Below are 17,968 nucleotides of genomic sequence, written 5' to 3'. Positions count from 1 at the left end.
CCAATTGCCTTACATACACACCTCAGAGATTTCAGCTACTATCTTAAAAGAAACCTTCCATCACAGGGTGTTCTCCTTGCTTATATTAGATGGAACTCTGTATTTTCTTCACAGGGCCCTCAATACACAACTGAGATAGAACTCCTGCATGGCAAAAGCCATTTTTCACAGCTCATAGATAGCTTCTGTACACCTAATGGAGATTTATCTTCACACTCCAGAGAGCCCACACAACAATCCTCAGAGAGTCCTTCCCTTCTTATGCACCTTGCAGTCACCTTCCTCCACATATCAGAAAGCACTCCACACTCATATCAAGTACACTTTTTATAAAATAGAGGATCATACATTCACACCATAGAAGTCCATACTACACACATCATTTATAAATCCCTACAGAACTTGGAAAGCAATTGCCAAATACTACACACTGCCTTTCTACACTACTTGTACAATTCAGAGGACTCTGTTACACACTCTAAGAGCCCTCCTTTTAAACATGTTTGTCCTCCTTATTCATGTCAGAATTCTCCCATTACTCACCTTAGAAATACATATCTACACCCCTCAGAGGGTACATACCTCTTATGAAAGAGGACACTCCCTAAACACCCCATTCAACTATCCTCTTTACAAATCTCAGATAGGCTTCCATACAAACCACAGAATGACATTTCATCCAATCTCAAACCTCAAAAAATGCTACCTGTGCATCTCAGGTAGCCTGCACTATTCATGAAAAAGCCCTTTCTATTCGCTGCCAAAGATCAAAACTATAAAACTCAGAGAGTCCTCTTGATACTCCATTGAGTGCACTACAAAAACACCTCAGAGATTCCCTATACTATCTTCAAAGTATCCTCCCATCAAATTTTAGTATGTTCTCCTTACTCAGATCAAATATATCACACTATTCACTTAAAATGGCCTTCCCTACACAACTGAGACATCAATTTTCCTTAGATGTAAAGCCATCTTACACCCCTCATAGATTCTTCTGCACACCTATTAGGGTCTACCCTACACACCACTGAGAGGCTTCCCTTCACATATCAGTGTGCCATCCCTATGCATTTCAATGTGTCCTCACCAAACACCTCAGGGAACCTACACAACAAAGCTCAGAGGGCCCTCCCTACTCATCTAAGTGAATTCTATCTATACACCAAAGAGTTACTCCATTCCACACCTCATAATGCCTCCCTTTCTATATAAATTTGTCCTCCATACTCATCTTATAGAGCTCTCCCTGCTCACCTCAAATTGTTCTCTGAGCACAATTCAATATAGTTCTTTCTACTCATTTCAGCAAACACTCTGTATAGGCTTGTGCAAGCACTCTTAACCCCTCACTGTTGGACCACTAACACATGTCTAATAGCCCTCTGACATGTCATAGAGTTCTCTGACACACCTAATAGTGTACTCTACACAACTCAAAGACCATATACTACTAACCTCTGAGAGCCCTCCTTAAACACCTTAGAGCCTCCTCCATGCACAAAATAAAAGCTCTCCTTAATCACCTCAAAGCAATTCCTACAAACCTCAGAGACATCTGTACATACCTCACTGAATACAAACTATACTTGTTTTAATACCCCTTTTGCTAAATATAATTCTTTGCAAGCTCTCTCTAAATACCTCAAATTAGCCTATCTATGCACCTCAAAGAGGCTTCAATGTACACCTCAGAGAACACTTTTGAGTTTTTACATAGAACTTCTATGTACACCACAAATGCTGATCCTGATCCTAAACCTAACCTGGAACCTAACCCTAACTCTAACCCCAAGCTCTCCCTACATAAAATAGAGGGCCCTCCTTGACCATAATACTGACCAAGACTATGACTTTGATCCTATACCCTAGACCTAACCACAACCTACACCCTAACCTCATAGTTTTCTCCCTTATACATCAGTTTACTCTCCCTACTCATCTCTGAGAGATCTCACTTCTTCCCTCAAAAGGTCCTACAAACACAACTCACTGAACCCTTCCTACACATCACAAAGCACCTTTCCTCTGCACTACTGTGTCCCCTCACTTTCCTACCTGAAGTAGTAATACAAAACAGGAGGGGATTAGATTTGATTTTCCTACAGCAAGGAGGATTGTGTGTAGCCCTAGGTGAAGAATGTTGCTTTTATGTTAACCATTCAGGAGTAATTAAAGAATCTATGACTAAAGTTAGAGAAGGACTAGCCAAATGGAAGAAGGAGTGAGAAGCACAGCAAGGCTGGTTTGAATCATGGTTTAATTCCTCCCCTTGGTTAACCACCTTGATTTTTACCTTACTGGGGCCACTTATTATTTTATTCTTACTCCTAACCTTTGGATCCTGCATTCTAAATATTTTAATAGCTTTTATCAAGGACCATGTAAGCCCAGTCCAATTAATGATGTTAAGGCAACAATACATGAGAGTACCGGCCCCAGAGGATGGATATGCACATTATCCAAATGAGCATGATTCCTCTTTATGAACAACATATTAAGAACAAGGTAGCTACTAAAGTGGGAGCCAAAATTGCCAGACTAGGCACCTCCCTTACCTTATATAATAAACCTTCACAATAATTAATAGATATTATGCAATAAGTGACTAGTGCAATCTTAGACCTCCAGGTACAATTAGATTTCCTTGCAGCAGTAGTCCTACAACTTGGGAGAGGGTTAAATTTACTAACTGCCAGGGAAGGAGAGCTTTACTTGTTTCTTCAGGAGGAATGCTGCTTTTATGCCGATCGGTCCAGAATTGTCCATGAGAAGATCAAGCAACTGCAAGAAAATCAGAAAAAATGGCATACCAAGCTTCAATCTAGCTTCTTCTGGATGGGCTTACATGGCTGGCTCCCTTACTTATTTCCCTTCTACAGTTCATGCAGAAAATTTTGGAGGTAGTACAAATTAATGAATAGTCAAGTACAATACCAACAGATAGCCACTGGTTATGAGGAGGCATATGATGCAAGGTTGACCCCTGGAGAACCCTCGAGCTAATGACGGGTAAGATGCCAGGTGCATTGGGACAACCTAAGACAGGCCCTTAATGAGGTTTCCCTCCCCCATGAGCTGTTGAGGCGCTGTGGAGCATTCAGAGATGGGTAAGATCTGTAAAGAGGAGACAACTTAAGACAGCAGCTCCACCTTCCAACTGGTTCCAGGGGGGCTAATAAAACAAAAAGGGGGAATTGTAGGGGATGCAACCTAATAGTGGCTGCACCCTCGTGGCAACCTCTTCCTCATACGTGACACTGCCTTATCCACCAACAGTTTACCCGGACTTCTTTGTACTGCCACTCTCCCCCGGAAACTGAAAAATGTGTTCTTACCCAGCAACTCCCTGATTGACCTTCTCATCTCCACCCCCTACTGTCAGGGATTGGTTAGTAACAGTTCTGTGAATGTGATCAGCTCGTGCTTGCCATTTAGTTCTATGGAACTCTCCCCTGCATAATTCCCCCGTGCCTTGCTGACCTTTAAGCTGATTGGTTCCCATATAGCCCCCACCCTACATAAAAGCTATGTAACTTCCTCAACAAACAAGTTCCTGCTGTGCTTCATGCACTGACAGACCTCCCGGCTCTAGTGGGTTTCCATTGCTGCTGACACTCATCATCCTGCTAGGCCCCGTGTTCTCCTCAGGCAGATCCTGAGGTGATACATCAGACCTTGTTGCTCGACAGGGAGCAACAGGTGTTGGTGCTGAAAACCAACTTCAGCGAAGAGACACTAACAAAATGGTCATTGTTTAAGTTCTATGCCCAAATTCCAAGACATTTCTTCAGCTTCAGCATACTGTACAGATACAGGAGGTAGTCAGTGCAAGATCATTCTGTAAGCAGTCATCATGACTGGCCCTAATACCCCTTGCAAGGAGGTCAATGCCCTTGCCAATTTCTGGCTCTTTCCTGTTTCTTGCAATGTACAGCTGATGATACATATGCTGATTCTTAGCTTTTTCAGCACAAGACCTGTGAGTAAAGGTTTTCCTTACACCACATCACCTACTCCATTGATCTTCAATGTAAATGACTTTATATTGGGATATGCAGCACTGAAGCATCGTTCTGGAAATCAAGAGTGCACCTCAATATCAGAAATTTAGTCAAAACCGTCCTGCTCAAAAGCAAAAGTGAAGACCCCACATGGTCAAAATCTGAATATCAAAACAGAATATGGGACTGGGGAGATAGCTCAGTCAGTAGAGTGCTTGCCTTGCAAGCACAAGGCCCTGGGTTCGATCCCCAGCATTGCAAAAAAAAAAAAAAAAAAAGAATACATTGGAGAGCATCCATAAATGTGCTAGGCCTTAGTGAGCAGGAAGAAAGTATCCTCATGGTTTGTCAAATATTAACATCCTTTTGATTTCTTGGTCTTGCTTATCTCCATGACCAACACACCACAGGACTAATGTCTCTGCTTTCCTTCTTTCAGTGTAACTTCTTTCAAATAGGGCTTCTTGTGTCATTCCTGACCTTGCAAAGCACAATCCACTCATTCCCAGAACTAAGGTGCATGTGAGAACACCATATCCTTCACCCAATTCTACACTGCATCTCTTCAGAATCTCCATCAAAATTAACAACATCTGTGAAAGGGTCTCATTTCTGTTGACACCGGAACTCCAATGATACTGGAGACTAGGTCGCAAACTCCTCCTGTTCCTCCTGAGTGCTATCAGTAGGAGCTAACATGTGTTAATCCCCAAATCATACAATTTGACTTCAAGGCATTTGCAAACCAATGCAAAGGAAAACTGACTGACTGAGAAAAGCCAGGGCCAAGGGTGGCTGTCTTTTGTCATCATCTCTTGCTTTTCCACATGACATAGAAGTTCACATGGAAAGTGCTGAGTTGTGCAAGTCCACTTTACTTGCACAGAGTCTGGAGTGTGCCCGAGAAGACTGGTTATTGCCAAAGATGAGTGCAGTTGTCATTTTGAAGTTCCTGCCATTGCAACCTGGTGAGCATTGTCTTCTTCAAGAGCTTGCTGAGAGTACAACCCCATAAGAATACTCATGAGAATGATCTGACCTAACAGTTCCTGAGAGTTGACTCATCTCAAGGAAAAACTTCTCTTAAGAAGGGCAAGTGAAGTACTGCAAACTTTCACTGCAGCTCCATGCTGAAAGTCAGATTGGAAAAGGATTGCGTTTCCAACTGGTACTTTTTTAACTGTTCTGATTCAGTTGATGAGAAGAGGAGAAGAAGTTGAGATGAGGGAGTGTTGGCATATTCAAAAGAGGAGTTATTTTTTTTCTCCTAATCTGAGGAGCTGGGGTTTCAACCATGGCCCATGCACATGATAGGTGAGTACTCTCCAAAACAAACTGTATCTTCTGCTCTGGAGGAGCCACTTTCAGGTACCCTCTAGATCTTCTACTGGTTTGACTACGTCAAATTCTCTACAGGAAACCCAGCTCCAGAAAAAGTCAACAAATTTCTAAGGAATTCTTCATCTTCCTTTTCATAGCAATCCTGCAAGAAAACTTTTGTGCACGTCAAGACCCACAATCTAGTCGTGTGTCATGAGGGGAAATGTTTATCCCTGTCTATTGAAGGAGGAGGGTTGTAGCTGATCACTAAGCAGAAAATGATGGCAGTGAGCATAGAGGATGGGGGCAGGAGGAGAGGCAGGTCTATGTGGAAATCAGAATTGGTTCGGGTGGTTAGAATGAAGGGAGATTTCTTGGATCATTCATATCTGGATCCCTAGCATTTCAAATCACAACCTGCTGATACCTTCCTCACTCTTCTTTTTCCTCCTGGCATTTTCCTTGGAAAATTTCTAACCAGGATATATCTGGGGAAAAGGCACAAGCCAGTGGAGGTGCTGGATCTTGCCTACCATCTCATTGATGGGGGAGGTAGAGGAAGGTGTTTCTCCTGGGCAAAGCATTTTTTTCCTAAATTAGAGAATTCCTCAGCAACTCAGCAAGACACTGTCAGTAAATCTAAACAGGAAAAGGAATGTGGTGATGCTTCACCAGGTCTGTAATCCCAGGACCAATATTTGCTGGCAGGAAAAAAAAATAGCTTCATCCAATGTCCATCTGCCTCTAGTTATGTTTGCAGCTCTTTCTCTCAAGATTAAATGGACTGAGATAAGTTGCTGAAAATCATATCTGGGATCTCTCAATCATTCAACTGCAATTTGTTCCAGTCTGAAAATGACCTCAGTAGGTTTCCAGTGCTCCTGTGCCATAAGAGCAAAAGATGGGAGAGTGACTCTATTTGAAGAGGAATGGGTAGGTTGTCAGCATGGCAGGTGTAAAGGGCATGGAGATTCCCGGCTCTGGTAGGAGCACACACTTTCTCTCTCTCCCAAGAGGCTTTTCCCAGGCCTTGGGTCCCCTGGATGTTCATAAGTGGCTTCTGTGACCTCATGCCTGCACCATAGACAGTGTCTGATGTCACAGAGGGGCGGCATGACAGCGTGGTGGTGTCACAGTTTCCATGGCAACTGGAGATGCTTCAGACCCTAGCCCCTTCACACAGAGATTCAAAACAAGTGCTGACTCCACAGTGACAGTAAGAGGAAAGATGAAGGGAATGCAGGCCAGTGGCCTAATGTTTCAAGAAAGGTGATCCTAAGCTCTTGGCCCAGGTAAAGAGTAGCTATGGCATGTGTGGGGCAAAGCCAAGTGGTCCGTGGATTGTTCTGTGTCTAGCCAGAATAGGGGACCCCGCTGAAGCCTGAGAGCTCACACTACCCTCCAGGCTTTCTGGGTAGTGCTGTGCTGGTTTGGTCACCTTGGGCATCATGAGAGCCAGGTCACCTAGTTCCTGCTATGGGCAGTGAGCACCCACGAGGTCTAGGGAACAAGACAGGGATGGAGGGCTGCATGAGGGCACTGCCCCCCCCAGCTGTATTGCCCTCCAAAACTGCTCCTCCAGGTCTGGGAAAACCTGGGCTTTGGCCAGGTTAGGCAACTGGTCTACAGCCCTAGCTTCTACATGGCATGATGGCTGCTGACTGCTCAGGGCCAGGGAGTGTGCAGCACAGCTCTCTAGCTTAGGTGCTCCTTGAGTTGGGAAACATCACACCCAATCTTGTTGGTTGCCTCTCCTTTCTGAGACTGGCCTTAGGTTTTCAGGCCTGTGTGGATTGGCTACAGCTTGGTAGTATTCGAGCCCTGTGTTGCCCATCTGGTGCCTCTTTCCCTGCAGCAAGTGTCTGACTGTGCCTGCCAATGAGATGGGTGTGGTTGGTCTCTGGGCATTCCGTGTGTGGAGGGGTGGTCCAGTGTGTGGGGTGGGGCCAAGGGGATCTTTCATTAGGAGCCTTAAAAAAGCAGATGGGTTGGAGTCTCAAGGGACTTGGGAGTTGGGCCTAAGGCCTGAAGAGAAGAACCTTCCCTTGTGTGGATGTGGTGCTGATACCTGGTCTTGCTTCCCAGCACAAAGTATCCCAAAAGTTAGGAGCACATGGCAGGGTCTGTTGCAGCCAGGAAGCCAAACAATTTACCCATCTCCACCCAGCCCCCCTTTTCTGCACATTCTCTCAGAAAAAAAATTGTTTTATTTTCTTTGTTAAGGTTTCCATCCAATCTGCACCCAGACCTGTCCTTCACAACAGCTGACTGTGGGGTACTGGAGGAAACCTGGGTCCTGAGAGACATCTGTTCCCTGCCCTGGAGCCTTTGGTGCTCCCTTCAGTCAAGGGACTGGGGGACAAGGATTAAATGAGAGTGTGTCCTGTCCGTGTTAGGGACAACTTCACCAAGTCAGACTGATGGCCAGGGAGCATGAACAGGAAGAATTCCCTGCCTCCAGAAGGGCACATTCAGGCCTCAGTTTCAGGAGAGAATTCCCCAGAAGGAAATTAGGCAGTGAATAAGTTCTTATGTCTCAAAATCCATCATCAGCAAGCTCCCCCAGCTCCCAGTTGTAGAGATCCTCTCTTGGTGGATTTCTCTGAAGTAAGAGAGTTTGATACAGGAAACTTTTTTATCATACTAGTGGGATTGGTGCTGGCAGCAGCTGTGCCTCTGCTGTGAATAGGGTGTATGCATGTGAAGTCAGGTGGACCCTTGCTGCCCATCTGGCAGCTCAGGGCCTCTGGTGAACCAGAAACCACACCAGGAGTGAGAGGAAAGGTTCAGCCCTTGGAGGAGAAGGGGTGAGGAGAAAGGAGATGGCTAAGCAAGGTAACCTGTGGATAAGTGTAGGAGACAGAGGAGAAGTTCAGACCCCAGGTGGATGGTTACAGACAGGACCCAGGTCAGTGCTTTGCACCAACAAACATTAGGGTGTTAAGAAGGAATTTCTAGAGGGTGTGTTATGTAGGTCTCCTCTCTCAGGTTTGCTGTTACTGTCCTGTGCAGGTGTTGCTGCCCTCAGGGTCACATAGCACACAGACTTGGTCTGAAGATTGATGGATGGGAAGAACAAGCTCTGTGATGGACAGGATGCAGAGATTCCTGGCACAACTGAAGTAGCAGGAGGGCTGCTTATAGCCTCCAGCAGTGATGGTGACCCTGGCAGGCATGCTGTACCAAGACATACAGGATGACCTTGCCAAGGCACAGCCACTGTGTTGCTGCCATTCTGTAGAGCCAGCTCCACCTGCACATTTTGGACAATGAGAATGTGGTCCATCTGTGTGCCTATGTCCTGGTCTAGCTGCCTGCTGGCTTCTAGAAGTAAGCCTGAGTGGGAGGACAGGGTGCAGAGGGAGGTGGAGGCTGCTTCCACTATACCCAACAGGACATGAGCTCAGTCAGGTTGACCTACCCTCACTGGATCCACTTTTTCTGGCTTGGAAACAGGAAGTAAATTACCTAATCATCAAGTCCATGTTCAGTGGTCATCCTGTGCTGCACTGTGCTAAATAATAATTTTAAAAAATCAATGGATATGACATAGTCCACCTTTGGAGATCTATGTCCTTGTCTTGTAAACCCAGGATCTCAATCCACAGTAAGTCTTGATAGAAATAAGGAGGTGTCACACAAAATGATATCATACCTAAAAGTGAGTGGGCAAAGCAAACTCTTACTTCTGGTAGAAAGCTATGTTACCACAACCTGCCTAATAAGTGCCTGGGTGGACTCTCCACCTGCTTTTATCTCAAACCTAATACAGTGCTGCCCTTCACTCTGACTTGAGGAGTTTGGAGTTATAGTCTACTCAATTGACTAATTTTGGAATTAGGGCAGGGAAAAAGAAAGAGTTACAATTGGATCCAACTAAGACTGAATACGAGATTCTTAAAATAAACTACCAGACCTTCTATTTCTCACAATCTGAAAACCAGAAATGTCTCTCCAGTTATCTGGTGGTACCTTGCATCTCAGCAAGTTTGGCATCACAACCTGACCTTATTGACAGAGAGCCATTTGTAATCTTTATTTGCCCATCTACTATGAGGATTGTGCTTCATGCTCCTCCCTAAAACGTGGTGTATTTGATTAAAGTATGTCTGGGTGATGTTGGACAGGATCCAAATAGTGATATTATCTGGTCCAAAGGGAATAATTTTGGTACAAGGAATTGAACTCAGGGACAATCAATCACTGAGCCACAACCCAAACCTTTTTTATTCATTCATTTTTATTTTTTAATTTTGAGACAGGGACTCATTAAGTTGCTTAGGGCCTTCGTAATTCCACCCACCAGCCAGACGGATTTGTAAATAGCAGGCATACATCTGGCAGGACCCCCAGGGACTGTCTCAGTGCCTCAACAATTTTCAGTCCTGTGTCTGGACCCCAGTTCCCTTAAAGGTTAAGTGACCTATTCCTCATCCTAGAACTCCCAAGACATTTCTGTCTAGGACCTGTTGATACTCTTCTCCCTCTGCCAGAGGCTGTGGCCTGTATTACACCTAATTGCTTAGGAGAAGCACCAGAGAGGGTTATAATATCAGTCACAATGGCTCACAGGTATGTCTGATGATGTAACATGCAACTGAGACCTGAGGGAACATGGCCACCACACCTAGCACAGGGTAGAACCTGTCCTGTGCAGAGGCTTCTTACCAGAGCCAATTTCTGTATCTGGGTCAGGGCAGGCAGGAGTGTTCTGAGATGGCAGGGGGTCATGGGATCACAACCTCAGAGAGCAGGGCATATGATTCCCAGTACCTTCTGCCAGTTCTGTGGACATGGTACAAAAGGCAACAGGGTGGGCTGTCAGGGTATAGTAAATGGAGGGACCACACAGGGTACAGGAAGTGCCAGCCTGGGCATCCTTGGTTTTTAGTCAGATCTGGCTAAGGATGAGTGAGCCATTATGGGGCAAGGATAGGGTCCCATTTATCCCACTGACTTTGAACATTCCTAGCATCTGAGGTCCTGGCATTACTGGGTGGCCATTCACTTAATGTGTGGGTCAACACTGACTCCTTGAGTTCAAAACCTTTGGCGCTGACTGTGGTGTCACCCTAGATATTGGGGGCTGTGCCAGCCAGAATGGCACCTGTTCACATCGGTAGTGAGGAGGTTAATTAACATAAGCACACTCAGGTGATTTATCACTGGCTGTATTCAGTTAAGTCCACGTGCACAACGTGTGCACAGGTGTTCACGAGCATGCCTGCTCAGGCCTGCTCATTTTAACCCTTGCCGTGATGGGGCAGCTGGCTCCTCGCCTGATCGCAACTTGCATGGCCCCACCCTGCACCCTCCTGGAGGGAATATAAGCGGGCAGTGGGCGGGGGCACAACAGTAAGGAGCAGCAGCAAGCAGAGCAGCAGCTAGCAGAAAGAAGCGGAGTAGAAGCCATTAGCAGAAAGGAAGAAGAAGCGGCAAGCAGATAGAAGTAGCTCGCAGAGAGAAGTAGAGGCAGCGGTGGAAGGCAGATTGCAGAGCAGAGAACTGGGAACACATCTTTAGGTTGCATATCACAGATAGGCAGATCGCAGTACGTGGGACGCATCACTAAGAAGCACTTTAGGTAGACGCACCCTTAGTTCACAGGATGCAGGATGCACCTTTAAGAAGAAGCAGCATAACTAAGAAGAAATAGATCTCTGATAAGTGTAGAAGCCTCTTTCTCTTAAACTTTCTCTCTAAGCAAAGTTTCTCTTCCTGATAAGCAAAGTTTCTCTTCCTCTAAGCAAAGTTTCTCTTCCTCTAAGCCAAGTTTCTCTTCCTCTAAGCAAAGTCTTCCTGATAAGCAAAGTTTCTCTTCCTCTAAGCAAAGCGTATCTTTCTCTCAAAGTCTCTCTTCCACCATAAATTAGTGAATAGTTAATTTCCAGGCCACTCCGATAAATACCTGTGCAATTGTTGCCGTGGGCAGTGACAACTAGATGTGCACCGAAAGGTGGGTTATCAGATCTCTCTCTCCATGCCTTAACTTCTTCACCTGTGCAACTGAGAAGCAACTTCTGTTGAGAAAGTTGAAGGGTGTCAAGGTGGGTTGACAGGTCTGGCTACTTGGAGGGTGAGGAGAGGTTCTCAGCATGGCTTGAAAACTGCCTGGGAGTTCAGGGCAATTCCTCAGAGTCTTGTGGGCATTATAGTATCTGTCCTGCTTCACTAGACTGTGGATTTGATGATCCTTGTGTTCATGCCCAGACATTACTCCCTTCCCCAAGGTTGGTTTGCAGGGTTGGCCGCCAGGGATTTGAGGACAACCAGGGCTCAGCATTCCTCTTCCAGAATTGCCAGGTGGCAGGAGGCAGCAAGAGCTGGTGCAGCTCTGGAATGACATCTACTACCACATGGATGTGAGGAGACTGGGTGTGGTGGTACTGACCAACCTGTAGAGCTACTGCTGCAGGAGAGGTTCTGTGGGCATATGTCTGCACTGGTTCTACCAGGGGTGCTGAGGGGTTGGATGTACCACCAGGACCCAGTGGGGGACTGGTTGGATGAGTAAGAGGTTAGAACCAGAACACCATAAGCAGAATGGCATCAGTGTTTTGCTGGCTGTGAGCCAGGCCAAAGCTGCACTCCAATGCCTCCTCAGGAGTAGGTAACTGAAGTCATCTTCAAGACCATCTCCTCCCACCTTTCACCTGAGCCTGGGTGGATGGTAGAGTCTGTGGCCAGTGACAGTGAACATGGATGGCAAGTGTGTCTCATATCTAGGCCTCAGGGAACCTCTCAGGTGCTAGGAATGGAAGGGTAGCAAGGACTAAACAGGAGTAAGTCATGGAGGAAAGTACTGGAAGGCAATGGGAAGGCAAGACAGGTTGCAGTTTGGTGAATAGGAAGTGAGTCTCAGGCAGTGTGTCCCACACAGGTATGGGCTTGAGGAGGAATCCTGGTTTTGGGAAGAGTGGTGGGCCAGCATGGTGCATGACCCAGAGGGACTCCTCAGCCAGACTCCTTGCAGTGCTCTGTGCTTATGTGTCAGGGAATGTGCATTTCTGTGGGAAAGACTGGACAGGAGGGAAGTCCCCTAGGAGGTTTGTGGATGAGGGTTCAGGGTGATGAGTGCCATCATCCTCAAAGAGCCTGTCCTGATCTGAAATCACCATCCTCACTGTCTTCATACCAGAACCCACCAACCTATTCCATCTGCCCCAAAGGACTCAAGAGCTGGCACTATCCCAGAGAGGTGTGCCAGAGGCTGGAGAACTTTGCATTATTCATAACCACCAAGCCCAGCAAGGTTCAGCAGGTAAGGATAACAGGCCACCCCAGGTGATTCCCCTAGCACCCTTGAAAGTTCCCCAAGCACAACAGGGGCCTTCTTTCACACCTCAGGCAGGCACCTTGACCATGAGAAAGCTCCCCATCTCCCCCTTGGCAACTGTTCCCAGCCCCAAGCAGCTACCTCTACCAGCAGAGGCTCTCCCCACCTCCACTCAAGTGGCTTCTCCCACTCCACAGGTGCTCCTACTAGCAAAAGGTGGCTCTTCCCACTGTGGCTTCTCTTATCCCAAGGGGGAAATCCCTCAACTCCTTCCTGTACTCCCTCTCCCCCCCAGGTGGCTGCCCCTCTCCTCATGTGTTCCCACTCCACCAGATGGCTCCCTCACCTTTGTCCATCCTTCCCTTTCTCCTGGGTGCCTTTCCCTGTCCCCCAGTCCCCTCCAATGATCTGTCCCCCTGCTACTGGTTCCATGTCCCCTTGAACTCTTCCCTCCAGGGTTGTTTACTCACATGAGGTGTGCCCACTTCTCCCCCTGGATAGTCTGCTGGGGTTCCCAGAGGTGAGATGAGCCTTAGAAAACTAGGCCTATGGTATTTCCAGGAAAAGATTGACTCTGGCCAGGAGCATCTGCAGGACCTGTCCCTCCAGGGGTTCAGGATATTTCATGCCTAAACTTTGGGTGTTCTGGAGTTTAAATGGGTGGAGTTGGGATCAGTTTGGGAGGCAGGTTCCACATCTGGCTGGGAGTGGGTCAGCACAGGAAGAGAGGCCCATGTGTCCTGTCCACAGGGACCTGCTCTGCCTTCCCAGCACATGCTCACCACACAGCCCTCTCTCCAGTGAGCAACTGCATGGCCTATTCTCTGCTGTCCTTGGAAAGCTTAGCATGGCTCACACCACTTACTTGGTAGACATGAGTTGCCCCAGACAGCTGTGTGCATCTCTGTACCCCAGAGCTAGAAGTAGTGTTGGGCAGGAGAATTTGTCTTCAGAGACCAGCTTGACCACTGAGCAGGTGTTCAACTGTTTTCCCTATTACCAATGGCACCAAAAGATACTTTTTGAGCATGTGCTGTCAGACTGGCAGGCCTTGCCAGAACTCACAGAACTTCACAGTGCTGAGGAGAGTTCTGAGCCCCTGTGGCACTCAGGCAGCTGCTTTGACAACTCTGGCTGAATTTTCAGGCCTCAGTGGACAGGTAAGTGACCAAGGGTTCCTACTTTTGACCCTGGGTCTGATTTGTGACAGGGACAGGCTTACTTAGGAGGGAGAACTCAGGTGGAACTGTGACCATGAGTTCAGGAGTCAATTTGGAGACAGGGGCATAATGTTGCCACAGGGAAGAGACAGTGAATGTGTCTGAGAATTGAGTCAGGCTGTAGGTTTGGGGTGTGCTAGACTCATAATTACAGAAGAGTAACAGCTCAAAGTCAGATGAAGGGACAAAGACAGGATGTCCAGGTTCTCAGTTACCACTCCTGTTTGTCAATACAGCTGCACTCACCTCCTGACTTGCAGATCCACTAAGCCTTTCTTCCTCTGATCTCTTTTCCACAGGATGTGAAGAAACTAGACTCCACAGTTTCCAGAGACCACCCCAGGACTGTGCAGGCCATTGATCCTGGCCCAAGACATTGCTGGATTCCTCACAACCCAAGACCACTGGCTGCCAGGGAGTGTCAGCTCCTCAGGCTGTGGGACCATCATGCCTATTCAGTTCCCTTCCTTCCTTAGGTATAGACCAGGGTGTTGAGTGGATATGAGTATTCTGGGCCCTGACCCTGGCACCTGGTCAGAGACAGGTGTGACCCCAGGGGGAGGAGAGGATGTCACCAGCAAGGAAACCACATCAGGGACCTCTGCTGCCATGCTTGCTCCTTGCATCTGACCTACATACCCCTGACTTCATGTGTATTTCACAGATCAGGGTGATAGTCTTGAAGAGAAAAACATATATACCTGCCACCTAGAGATCCAGCTGTCTCTGGAACTCATTTACCATTGGGAGTCAGTTTCTTATTTCATGGAGTCAGCAGTGGCCAGAGGTCCCATTCTTCACCAGTATTTTTGAGCCATTTTCCTTTTCTTTGTGCTCATATCTCCTGAGGCATGATCCCAAAACTAGGATAAGGATAGCATGGGCAACCCAGGCTAATCAGTGTGGGGCTGGGGCAAGGGCATCCCCCAATTTGTTTGGTCGCTGCATTGTGTACACTTCTCTCCTTTTCTGTGCATCATTGTGACATTACTATCTCCCCTGACACCACCAATGACAAGCTTATGTCCAGGCCCAGCTTCATCCAGGTGTGTGACCTCAGGCATGTCCCCATGACCTCTTACCAAAGACATGGGGATGATGACAGGGCATGCTGCTCTGGCTGCTACAGGAAGTTTCCTGTGGAAACACAGGAGCAACACCAGAGTGGTGAGTGGTCACTTGTGTATTTCACTGCATTATGACCAGCTTCTGCCAAATTCACTCAGCTCTTAGACTCTTGCTAAATATTTTCAGTCTTCAATAATTTGCAGAAAGTTGTAGATAAACTGGTAAGGTATTTTAGGATATAATATTGATCTCCTCTGGGTACTCTTTGTGCCTGGCCCACTGGAGCTCAATGCTTGACTTTTTAGCCACAGGGAGGGTCCAGGCAGTGAGGTGGGTGCTGGGTGCCATGCCCTTCATGGCCACTGATTGTGGGACACACACTGAGCTTGTCTGAAGTTTCCTACTAGGAAGCTGCTGCAGCCTGAGGCAGCCTCTGCTGTGTCCTCCAGACCATTACAGAGTAGTGAGATGTACCAGTAGAAACTGACCACTATCCTTCAACCCTTGTTCACATCTACCCTGGGCCTGGTCTTTGTCCTCTGGCTGCCAGCAGTGATGAGTTGAATCCCTCCCTAGTTGCCCTCAAAGCATGGCTGTTGGATCTTCCACTGGCATTCTCTGAGGAAGTCTGCTTCTACATCAGGCAGCTCATCCACCATCATAGACTGCACTCTGTGATGAGTTCTGCTGAAGTCATCATAGCAGCTGCTGCCCTTGGTACTTGCTGAATGTCAGCCATATTCTTTCTTCCTTGACTCCCTTGTTTTCTTAGAGAACATCCTCAATTAGCTTTCACTACGAAACACAAAGAAATTAAATTTTCTGAATTGTTGAATGTCTTAAAAATGTCTGAAATCCACCCTCACACCTGAATACCCATTTTGCAGGGGCAGAATTCTGAGCTGGAAACACGTTTCCTTCAGAAATGTAGAAAAGTCACCTTTATAAAGAAGTTGGTGTGGCTAAGCAACACCAGTTTAGTTCTTGACAGACAATCTGCCTTTGCCTGCTCAGAGCTTTTGGGTTTTATCTTTTTTGTTATGAACATTCACACTGGTTTTTCTGATTCATACTTTTGAATTATCTTCCTGTTACACCTTTCAGTCTTAAATAACAAAGTTTCCTGTAATTCCTGGGTGTCTTCTAGTAGTATTCCCATTCACCTGCCCCAAGGCTGTGGGCCTGCCCCTGCTTCCTGACTACAGGCTGTGGATGTCTTCTATTTCTTTATCTCAGAGTGCTCTCCAAGTTTTGAGAATGAGCAGGCAGAAAAAGAAGTAGCAGAGCCACATACCAGGTGGTCAGGCAGGTCTTGGGCAGTTGTCACTGTTGTGGCAGGAGAGGTGTCAGCACAATCTCCACCCAAGGCCTGGGTTGTATATCTGAGGCCACAAGATCAAAACTGGTTGCCCTGCCTTATATGCTCAGGGCAGAGAGAAACCTGCATTTTCCAGCCCTTTCCTCTTACACCTATGTACACTCAGAGCTGACCAAGTCACGACAGCTCATCTTTAAAAGTGAAGCAAATTCTGATATATTATCAGACACATTAAACAGGAAGAGAAAGACAGGGTGAGGCACAGGGAGGTAGTGATAGGTTTTACTTCAGAGAGACCAAGCATGAGTTGAGAAAATGACTGGGTGGCCAGGTTCCTGTGCACCTGCCAGAGGAGGATGGCAGAATGCACTGCACATCATCATGGTGGTGGAAGGGAGTGCACAGCAGACTTTGGCTCAGGGGCACTTGGTGGAGAGAGACTGCAATGGCAGAACACAGTTTGACATCAGTGGATCCCATGATCATTTGGTCTATGGAATCCTGAAGAGTCTGCTGGGATCAGCGTTGGGATAGATCCTTCCAAAGAGGTAGGTGGAGGCCAAGTGTGCTGAGCCTGGGTCTAGGGGCCCAGGATGGTGGGCTGGATGCTATGTCCGCCTCCCCACTTGAGGCTGTGTGGTGCCACACATGGACCACACTCCTGCTCCCACCAGTGGTTTGTGGATTTTCTTTACTTGAAGGATTTACCAACCCATTCCAGAGGAGTCCCCAGAATTTGTACCTAGAGGAGGGTCTAGGTGCAAGTGTTGTATCAGCAGAAGTAGGCAGCTTCCTGGTGGCACAGTCCCCACCATAGACTCCTGAACCTTTCCTCCTGGAAAGGTAAGCATCAAGAGCCACTCAATTGCATGGCGATCTGTGCAGGCCATGAGGTAGGGCAGTACTTGGTTAACAGACCCATTACCTCAGATATTGCCATTTGAGGCCTGTCCTATGGATTTCTAAAAACAGTAACATTCCCTCCAGATTGTATCTCTGAAAACAGCACAACTTCTTTTTTCTTTTGTTACTGGGGTTTCAGTATCTGTCCAGGTGTACTTTTCCACTGAGCTATATGCCCAACCCTCTATTTTTTAAATTTTGAGACAAGGTCACTGAGACTGGTCTTGAACTTTCCATCCTCCTGTCTCAGCCCCTCATGTTGCTGGGATTATATGTGTTCACTACTGTACCTGGCCTAAAATATGCAGTTTTCCCCTCAAAGAATAGAATGTACCAAGCACCAGAGCAGATGTGGACATCTTGTCCTTTGGGAGGTGCTCAGGGTTCACCCCTTTCCTTCAGTCAGCCTGGGGCTCAGCAACCTCTTCCTGTGTTTTATTTCCCAGACAATGTCAGTTGTGTTTTGAGCAGCATTTTATCCAAGCTGTGGGGTATTTGTTGTTATTTTATTTTTTGTTTGCTTTTTTTGTGGTGTTTTTTGTTTCATTCAAGGGATTAAATTCAGGAGCACTCAACCACTGAACCACATCCCCAGCCTTATTTTGTATTTTATTTAGAGACAGAATCTTCCTGAGTTGCTTAAAACCTCACTTTTTCTAAGATTGACTTTGAGTTCTCAATCCTTCCACCTCAACTTCTTGAGCCACTGGAACTACAGGCATGCCCAGTCAAGTTCACAACACAGCACATTATGGCCACTGATTCAGCTTTCTAACAGGCATTGGGATTGAGACATGCAAGTTCACTTTTGGTCCTTCTGAAGTCTGTTCCATCTGTTCTAAGTTCAGAAAGACAGCAC

This window comes from Sciurus carolinensis, unplaced genomic scaffold, assembly GCF_902686445.1.
Source record: "Sciurus carolinensis unplaced genomic scaffold, mSciCar1.2, whole genome shotgun sequence".
NCBI lineage: Eukaryota > Metazoa > Chordata > Mammalia > Rodentia > Sciuridae > Sciurus > Sciurus carolinensis.
This window is presented reverse-complemented; position numbering follows the sequence as displayed.